General features: G+C 38.7%; 1 long non-coding RNA gene across 2 annotated transcripts; it reads left to right on the top strand.

The window, feature by feature from the left end:
• Window positions 1–7,788: 7,788 nt before the first annotated feature.
• LOC133732993 (uncharacterized) lies at window positions 7,789–10,500 on the top strand. 2 transcript variants are annotated; one of them, XR_009857442.1, is made up of 3 exons: window positions 7,789–7,988; window positions 8,806–9,354; window positions 9,764–10,500. It is a non-coding gene; the product is annotated as an uncharacterized LOC133732993 (long non-coding RNA). The 2 variants fall into 2 exon arrangements; XR_009857441.1 differs by having other exon boundaries at window positions 7,789–8,040.
• The last annotated feature ends 445 nt before the right edge of the window (window positions 10,501–10,945 follow it).

Below are 10,945 nucleotides of genomic sequence, written 5' to 3'. Positions count from 1 at the left end.
CTGAAGCAAGAGCTGCCTTCATTAATATATGCTCACGTGTTATATTTATTATGTCATAAGCGACATAAATAAAATAACGGGGGAGGCAAGGTTCGAAACCTTAACCTGCTGCACAAGGGCTTTGCCCACCAACCACTGGAGCACAAGCTGTGCTTAATATAATGTGTACAAATGTTTTACTTATTATGTCATAAGCGAACATAATAAAAATAAACGAGAGGCAAGGTTCGAACCTCTGACCTCTTGTACATGAGCCTTGCTCTTCAACCACTAGAGCACCAGCTGCTCTCGTTACTATCCATGCAACTTCTTTTATTTATTCTATCATAAGCGATAGAATAACAACAAACTGTCGGTACACTCCACGTGCCACGACACGTCTCTTCCGTGATTTACGGAAAGCAAATCACTTTCGGCTAAAGCTGTCTGCCACAGCGTCTCGAGGTTCGGCCTGTCCCCTTACACGCTCAACACGCGCCAACAGCTTTTCCGGGTTTCGGGGCGACTTTAATCCAACGCGTGGATTCAAATTCTGAGATCGTTCATCCAACGGTGGAGATCTGCTCACCTTGTTCTATAAATAGGTGCATTCTGGAGAAAAACTGTTCACTCCAAAAGAAAAGAAATTTTTCTTCCGAGCTCAAGTCTTTCTCTCTCAACTCTTCAGCCTTTCTCTTCTCAAATCCTTTCTTCATCAATTTCAATCCTTCTCTTCTGATCTTCTCTCCCATCTAGTTGATTCAATCCCATCTTTCCTCTGAACTTTCAGATCTTCAATATTTTCCTCCAAATCTTCAATCCTTCTTTCTCAGATCTTTTCTTCCATTTGAAGATTCGATCTCATCTTTCCTCTGAGAATCTCAGATCTCCAATCACCAGTTCAACAACTCCAATCCTTCTAACAAAATCTCCCTCAAACACTAAACCATGTATTCCTCGATTTCCACATCCTCTCACCCCATGACCCAAGAGCCACGAACTCTGCAACTAATGGAGCTCCAAACCCCGCAACAAATGGAACCACAACAACAGCAACCAACAGAGGAGGGAGGAAACACCCAAGCAGCTGGAAGTAGTGCCAACATGGATTTCTGGCGAAGCCGTACCAGGTGGATTCCTACTCCAGAACAAATAAGAATCCTCAAGGATCTTTACTATGTCAAGGGATTTAAGTGCCCAACTACAGAGCAGATTCACGAGATCTGTCTCCAGCTGAACCAGTATGGGTATGTTGAGGGTAAGAACATTTACTTTTGGTTCCAGAACGTCAGGGCTCGAGAGAAGCAGATGAATAGGTGTAATCAGGCTGCTCCAGTGCCCATGAGAACTAGTTCTCTTGGTACTGGTAGATCCATTGATCTCAATTTTGGGTCCACTGGTTCTACTGGTGCTGGTGGATCCATCGACATCAATTTTGGGCCAGCTGGTGGATCCATTGACATCAATTTTGGGTCCACTAGTTCTACTGATGATGGTAGATCCATTGATCTCAACTTTGGTTCCACCTATTCTACTGGTAATGAAGGATTTATTTACTTAAATTTTGTTTCGTATTCTTCCTCACACTTCAACACTAATACCAGTACAACTCTTTTGGCACAACAGGAGGACAAACATCCCTGCAACAACGAGGAGGAGATCACCAGGAGGTTCAAACTCTTCCTCTGTTCCCCGTGCACGGCGAGGACGTCTTTGGTAACCTGAAGGCTACTTCCGAGGAAGGTAGCGCTTTTGGTTACTATTCTGGTGGCTCAGGCGGTTACCACAGTGGCTCAAACGTTTCTCTTGAGCTCAGCCTAAATCCATCCGGAGCTGCTGACTAGGCTTAGTATAGCATAGTCCTCGTTTTTTTTTTTTTTTTTTTTTTGTAATATAAAATCAATAAGATGGTGTGCATGTTTTCTTTTCTTTTTGTTTAACCAACAACAACACCAAGGATCGAACCTTGGTCACCCAATACTATTTTCAAAACCATAAACAACTCTACTGCACACATCTTTCATAATGATGCAATAAAAACAATCACTCAAAAAGAATCCAACAATCAAATAAGTCGCATCGAGGTCTAGCTAGTATCCTCTGAGTCAAACCAAACACAAACAATTTCGTCGTTAGAATTAGGGTTTAATAAAGCTAAACACATCCTGAGTTAGCTAGGAAAAACCCACATCCTTAGAGTTACCCATACAAATCTTATAAAATCTCAACCATTTCCTCTATTAATTGCTCCATTAAACTTACCACAATTCATACCCTATGAATTTACGATTTAGAAACCGAATCAAACTCCATATCACATAGTAATTCACTTGAACCACTATGGATATACCTAACAAAGTCACTAAAATCAATATCCGAAATTGCGTTTAACTATATCACCTAAGATCAATCACCAAAGGCACACACTCTCATCCAACATCCTTCACAAGAACTGATTCTAACTTTCCCAATTAATTACACCAAAATCAACTCCATTTCAAAACTTTAAGTGTCCCGCCTACTTAAACTTAAAACACAAACAACCTCAAATTCACTTCAGTCCAACTCCATACTACGATCCAAAACTTAAGAAAACTAGTTCACAAAATCAATTTCCTTCACTTAAATAAAACTATGTCCACAAGTCATAGTCAGGTCAACAGACCAAGGTGTCCAAATGGAGAATTTCCAATCCAGTTGTCTTTGTGAAACGCAAAATATCAATCAAAAATGATGCTCGCAACATCAACCACGTATATAAAACACGTTCCTCGAACTCGATTCAATTTTAGAATCACTAAAATTACTACTAGTCCCACTTCAATAACCCTTATGATTATAGGTACTTGTAGATAACTTAAATATATAGTCGTTCGTCTCAATCACTCAAACACAAGATCAAACTCCGTTCTCGCACCTCAAACTCTGCTCAACAACTTACAAACACATGGAAGAATTAACCACAATAATTCCTTCCCTAACCGCAACACTACTCACAACTCCACATGAGTCAAGAATCTATTCAAAAACATTAGTATATCCAACTTAAAAAGGCAAAATTACTATCGATTAATACTCGTATCCACATTACAGACGAGCATAGGTCCACACCATGCCTTCAACCAAACACTTCAACAATCAAAAGAACCTCATTTCCATAAAACAATCCTCGTTGACTTAACAGAGTTGAATCAAGAGGTTTCTATTCCTCAAGGATTGTAACTCGCGGCCACTGAACTTATTCCAATACGAACCTACAAGACAACTGTAAGGTTCTAAGTACAACCCCTTCGAATCTCCATCACCTAAGGAGTATAGTATGCTTGGCTAATACATGTATAACACCTAAAACACAGTATAAGTCAAATACAAATTCATATTAACCAAGTCAATACTATAGGGAAGGTATTCACGTTCCTAAAACGACCTAGCGGCCTAAACAACTCCCAACACTCACGCATACCCAATGACTTAGCCAATACCGAAGAGCACACGATGGGGATCCGCTGCAGACGGGCCATCACTCGGAAGGTATTGACACATCACCAAATATGCACCTTACGCTCTGATACCAAACTGTCACGCCCCGGATTTTGAATGATAAATTCAAATCCGAAACCTGAATAATTACAATTACAAAAAAACCAAATCTCGAAACTTCGAGTTCATTATTACAATTCACTCTCACAATATATTATAAAGCTCAAATGAGCATAACACACCTCACAACTTACAATTGTTGTAAAACTCTAACAATTGCTCTAACCGCACGATCACCGTCCTGGTTCTCCTGTCCTGTAGGATTACCCGCTACACAATTTGAATAGTGTACCGGGAGTTGCAACAACACAAAACCCGGTAAGCTTTTTACAGCCAGTATGAGTAAACAAGAAAGAACTGTTGATTTATTAGATTTCAAGACTACCACAAACCCACGTTACTTTCTCACTCTCATATATATATATAGACACTTATGAGTTACTCTCAATTTAGCTCATAAGATCACTCACTCTCATATATATATGTAGACACTTATGAGTTACTCTCAATTTAGCTCATAAGATCCCTCACTCTCATATATATATATAGACACTTATGAGTTACTCTCAAATTCGCTCATAAGATTTCCCAACATTTGGTAGACAGACTCATATATATATATAGACCCTTATGAGTTACTCTCAATTTCCCTCATAAGGTTACCATATATATATTGACACTTATGAGTTACTCTCAATTTCACTCATAAGGTCACTCCACATTTGGCAGACAGACTAGAGCTCTAACTGAACGTAACCACTCGTCCGGCCACAGACGTGATTACGATTTAATACTATTAATAACCACCAGCCCGGTACGAGAGCGTGATTCACTAATAGATGCCATGGTCACCTCGTGACCTAGTGATCTCCACAGATCACAACAATTTATTGTTCCTCAACAATAAAACTCAACACCTCTCACAATATATTGTTTCTCAACAATAAACTCAATACCTCTCACAATATATTGTTTCTCAACAATAAACTCAACACAACTCCAACAATACATATTATTTCACGTAATAATATATATACAGACATTCACACAGGAATGTCTAATACACCAACAATAGTTCATATGATTGCAAAATAAAGCAATTAAATATATTGGGTTCGTAATATGAACCACGTGAGGTTTACTCACCTCGATAATCCCGCTGCGTCTTCAATTCAGCTCAAAATACGATCCACAATCGTCCACCAACTCAAACCGTCAATCACCTAGTCCAATAATGATCTTGACTTAGCCAACAACTCAAATATGTAATTAAACGACGATCCAACGCTCAGATTCAAATTAAACGATGATCCAACGGTCGGATCTGAATTTAATGATGATCCAACGGTCGGATCCTCACGGATCGCCTTTAGGATCATCCTCCAAAATTATCACGAAGATCCAACGGTCAGATCTTCCTGAATCGCCTTTACTAACATCTCCACAAAATTATATGAAAATCCGACGGTCAGATTCTCACGAATCGCCTTCCGAATCACTATTTCTCAATTATAAGAAGATCCAACGGTCGGATCTTCGCCCGTGACCTCACAAGGTCACCGGGACAGTCATACGATCAACATATCCAAAATTGAAGCAAAACCGATGGTCAGATCTTCACAGATCGTAAACCGAAGATAAACGTAAAAACGTTAAATAGTAACGTCAAAACGTAAATCCACTATTTATCAACTTTTTCTAACATGACCATGTTATATATCAAAACGCTCGTATGGATGCATAGATCATCGCCTAGATAATGAAAACTCGAAATATGGTCTGATGCGCCGCCACAAGCGGTGGTCAGTGGGCGGTCAACGCCGGTCAGCCACCTCAGATGGCAAAGTGACCAACTACAAACTGGTTCAAAATGAAAGGGTGGTCGACTTTCATACCTGGAGCTAAGCCTGGTTCGGCCTAGATCGTCCTAGATCAAGCGTTGAAGTTGGATTAATCTCGTGCGTCTGATCAGATTCCAGATTGAATCAGGGACGTCGAAATCTTCAACTCGTGATCTTTCACTCCACACTCCAAATCGTCAAGCAAGGCCTATATGGGGATGATCAGGGGGAGGAGGAGATCACGAAAATGGGAACGATCGGCCCATGCAACGCCGGAAAAATGGAATTCCGGTCGGGTCGGATTCCTCTTGGCTGGCTTCTTCGATCTCCATCTGGGGGCAGCGGCGGGGCAAGGCGACACCGGAGGGAGGCCGGGCTTGGAGCGGCGATCACCATGGTGTCCGGGTCGTGGCCGGAGGACGCCGGAGGAGGAAGGAAAATCCGGGTCGGGTCGGCTAAGACCCGTTGGGTCTGACGGTCGAAAGAAGAGAGAGAACGGAGAGAGCTGGGGGACTGTTCAGCAAAAATGAAAATGTTTCGTCCTTAAATGAAAAATCAGATATTTTTCCTATTTATAGAAAATTCCCAATTTTCAAATATTCATAACTTAATCATACGAACTCCGAATATTGCGTTCTACATGTCCACGAACTCGTATCGACGAGCTCTACAACTTTCATGAAGGAAGTTTTCCCAAATTTTGAACGTATAAAAAGTCAACTTTGTTGACCCCCTAAAAACGTTCGTTTTCGAAAATAAAACCGTTCGAACTAATTCCACAACTTCTCCAAGCTTCGTACTCGCTCCTACTATCGTGAAATCATTTCTAAAAATCCACGGAATTTAATTTGGATTTTCCAGGGTATTACACATAAAATCTTCACAGTGCTCTTAAGATTTTGATTCATCACATACAGGGATATTACATATATGTTTATTAAGCTATAGTTTACTCTGGGAAGCTCAAATCATTTATGCCTTCAGTGTAACAAATAATCATAGTTACAAGAGAAGTGAATATATGAAAACAAACAAACCTTGATCTGGTCATTGCTACTAAAGCCATCAAGTTGATTAAGCAATTCAAGCATTGTAAGCCATCAAGTTGATAAGGCAAAGGAAATCTGTAGAACAAACATTTAAATCTAAGAAACATCACGAACAAATAATTCAATTTTTCACAATGCAAGGACATTATAACTTTAAGAAACAGATGATCCTTGTGTAAACAGAGCAAAAAGATCAAAATAAAAGGAGCAAATGCAAATCTGTTGAAGGAAAATCGACTTAGTGTGCCTTATCAAACTAGGAGTAGTAATAGGAGAGAAGGTTCTAGAATTCCTAATCCTACTCGGATTAGTATTCCTTGTAACATTAGAACATGTACTTTGTAATCCCTATATATAGGGCTCCTATTCTCTGATAGGAGCATTTTAATGCTACGTTTTAACTATTATTTCCCTATATTTTCTGTGTTATTTCCTTAATAAAACTCTGTTTAGGAAAGTTTCCATTCTTTGATTGGGAAAGTTCCTATTTGTAGAAAGTTTCCGTTTTGTAGTTTCTATTTTCCATTTTTAGAAAGTTTCCATTTTAGTTTAGGAAAGTTTCCATTTCTTATTTTAGAAAGCTTCTATTTTCAGGTATTTGAAATAAATAAGCTGAATTGAGTTCATAAATGGAAAGAGAAGCTGCATGATGATGAGGTGACGCAAGGAGATATTTTTGGGAGACTTAAGAGTTGTTGCCGTGAAATCCAAGAAGAAAAGAAGGAAAGTTGGCGTGAATTATGAAGAGGGAAACAAGGTGACAACGTGGAAATTAAGGTGATTGATTGAGGATTTCAAGTGAAATAAATCAAGGGAGATTTTTATGGAAGGAAATATTCTTGGAAGAGATAATTTTGTGTGATTGCCATGATATGCTAAGAGAGAAAGGAGGAAATGACGTGGAAAATCAGAAAATATAAAGAGATTTCAATTGGAGGAAATCAAGGGAGAGTTTTAAGGAAGGATAAAGGTTCAAAACAAGGCTAGGTTCATTCCCTACTTTCTCTAAATTCATTTTGGCCGAAATTGGTGAAGCAAATCAGCATTTATTCATGATATTTCGGCAACTTCTCTCTCCTAAGATATTCTTGGCCGAAATTAATGAAGAAAATCAGAAAATCCTTATTTATTTTCGGCAAGGATATATATTAAAGGAATTTAGGGAATTAATTTAGGGTTTTGATTGGTGGGATGACACACTAAAGCTTACTTGGCATTCTACGATTGGTTGGACCACATCACAAAGCTTACTTGGCGAGCTATCATTGGTCGAAGCTATGTGGAAAATTCTGATTGATTGGAAGAGCCTTGGCCGTCCCCTATATATACCCTCTATTCTTGACGTTAGAGGTTCCACACGTTCCACACTCCATAATTTTCAGAAATACTCTCTCCATAAACGTCCTCTCTCCTCCATTCTCTAGTTCGGATTTTACAATTTCAAGCAAGGGAGGAAGAAGGAAGAAGAAGCCGTGAGCATCCCCTCCATAATCCACCTTGAAGCCGTGAGCTTTGGAGATTGCTTCCAAGATTCAGAGTTCATCACTTCGAGTTCATCATCACCATCTCCATTCATGGTGTAATTCGACCTTCAACCTTGTAACCTCTTTCAGTTTTCCTTGTTTGAATTTGTATGATTCTGTTCTAGTTAACATAATATTTGAAACAAGATTTTAATTTCGAATTCCATGATTGAATAAATTTCAGATTCTTATTATTGTGATTCTTAAGTTGCTTATGTGAGAATGTTTAATTGAATTTGCTTTACAGAAAACTTTTATATGTTTATCTTATTTGGGTCGACACTTATAGGATTTGCATGTAATTGGTGCTAGATATTAAGAACATGATTCAACTTTTTGTTTTATGAACTTAAAATCAAAAGTAGTAAAGGCTTTGGACAAAGGTCGAGTTCAATTGAAGAGGATTGCAAATAGGTGAACTTATTCATAACTAGGTTGTACACTTGAGTTGATAGCCTTTCTATGTGTGTAATGCGTTAAACATGTTATGATTATCTAGCTTTCTAGAGCTTGAATGCATGTTTGATAGGATTAGTCTTGGTGCTTTCAGTTAGGCTAATTAGCATTGAAAAGTAAAATATGGGAAATCGTTTGCTTTCTAACGTTTCACATGATCAACTCCTTCTCATGACTTAAGATGAACAATAATAGGGTTGAACCGAATTTGATTATGAATTTGGTTTTGATCTTTGTTTCATATGTTCCATTCTTGTATAAGTGTTTGTATAGTTTTATTTGTTTTAATTATTTTAATTTTCAGAAACCAAAACCTAATTCCCCCCTTAATTTCGTAATTATGTATATACTTTATTTTATTTTTGTAAATAATATACTTTGTTTAATTTTAATTGTTTATTTGTTTGACAATGACAGGTGTACCCTCAATCCCCGGAATAGAACGATCCCTACTTGCTTATACTACTAATGATATTTTTAGGGTTAAATTATGCGTTTGCTTTTAGCGTATCATTCTCAATAATATGATGACAATTCTCTCTACAATTCTCTCTCAATTCTATTATCCTTAAACACGTTATCAGCACGAGCTTTAACCACAAACCAAAAACCAAAAACCCAAAAATCTTCTTCATCACCGCAGCTCCTAGCCCACGCTAGCCTCACCTACGCGCCCCTGCGCACATATCCCTGCTGCCCCTGCAGCACCGCTGCACGTCGGCTGCCCCTGCAGCACCAGCGCACACCAACTGCATCCTTCTCCTTTCCTGTGCACGTCTGTCTTCTTGCAAGCCCCGAAACGTCTAGTTCGGAACCTCAGATCAAAATATTTTCTTCATCAAAGTTGTTCGTCTCTGTCTCTTCCATCTGACCTCCGAATTTCAGCCTTATCGGAGTTGTTTTGAGACCTGTACACCAATAGAAGTGCAAGCTGTTCAGAAGAGAATCTGTTCCGAATTTCAACAAGTAAGTTTTTATAATTAAAGTTCCCGCTTTCAGAATTTAATTTCTCCTTCTTTTTCTTCGGGGACTTGCAACCTCCCTTCTTCTACATCCCACCTTTCTTATAACGTGGGTTCGATTCTTGAGAAAGCCGAATCGTGGGGATTCACGCAATTAACGAACTAAGAGCGTTCGTAAGACTTCGGACTAAGAGCGTCCGTAAGTATCGAATTAACGAACTAAGAGCGTTCGTAAGCTACGAACTAATAGCGTTCGTGAGCATCGATTTTGACCATTCAAACATCATTGTTTCGGTCTAATCCAATTATTCTTGGAAATCGATTTCTTGGTAGCATTAAGGCTCAGAAATCTTATATTAGTTTGCGTGGCAGCATTGACTCCGAAACTAATACGTTCTTGCTTTCCTCTTCAGGATGTAAGACTTGAACGAGCTCGATTTTACTCCATTGGATTCTACGGGCACGGGATATTTATTTGCCTACAATCCAAGAGCCCAATTCCAGGGCCTGTTCTAAAGGAACCGCTCAAGACTCACAAACTGAGATAGAAAATTCCAGGGCATTTACCCTGATGAAGCGCCACATGAAGATGGCCCTCAAGTTTGAGTACATGAATGAGGATAACGCTAACAACCTTTGGGTTGCGCCTAGTGAATGTTTTAGTAACATTCACAACTTTCCGAACATAGAAGCAAGATGGAATAATATATGCTTCACTAAAACTTTGAAAGAGTTATGAAATATTGTTCGGAGGCTCTCTGCATCATATTATTTATGCATGCTTGTGGAAAAACACAAAAGAACAAATTGATTGAGAAAACCCTAACATGACCATAGGAGTCATGACGTTGAGGGTATAGGGTTGGACACCATGGCACCACTTTTGGCCATGATTGCACTACTCCAACGCCATTGGTCCTAGAGACCATTTGTATTGTGTCAATACACCTCAATCAAGAGAGCATCCTCTTCATGGTATTTTATGGAGTACCTGATCAATGGTAATCAAGATATCGAGCCATAAAAGACTTCAAATCTGGCGATGAAGAAAGAATGCCGCAGATTTTTATATAGCATAGTCTTTTAATTTCCAAGAATTATGTAATGACAATTATGCTTTAATCAATAAAATGACTTACTGGATTATTTCTTTTCCTCTAGGCGTACTCAATTAAGTATGATGTCTAGGAAAGTAATTGAGATTAGTGGTATTTAAGAGAGCTTCGCTCCACCGACATCTCTCTCTACTTCCCTAGTCATATTTAATTGGAATTACCGAACGAATTGAGTGACTACAATTTGTCTAAAGTTTGATTTTTGTATTGGATTAGATTATGGTCACGAAACTTTGATGTAATCATTGGCTATTATTAATAAAGTATCGATCTATTTTATCTCATGTCGTAGACATATTTTTCGAACTTTATTACTTTAAATATATAAGAGCCAATGGTTTTCATGTGGAAACACATTGTGAGAATGGACAAGAGTTCCTTTGCATCACCTCTAATGACTACGGACATAAACGAGTCTTAGAGAAACTTATGTGTCGCTCTAGCGGGTTGTACGCAACCACTATTCGAGTCATTGAATCC

Source organism: Rosa rugosa, chromosome 2 (assembly GCF_958449725.1).
Source record: "Rosa rugosa chromosome 2, drRosRugo1.1, whole genome shotgun sequence".
Taxonomy (NCBI): Eukaryota; Viridiplantae; Streptophyta; class Magnoliopsida; order Rosales; family Rosaceae; genus Rosa; species Rosa rugosa.
Note: the sequence above shows the minus strand (reverse complement) of the source record. Positions and strands in the feature narration are given on the sequence as shown.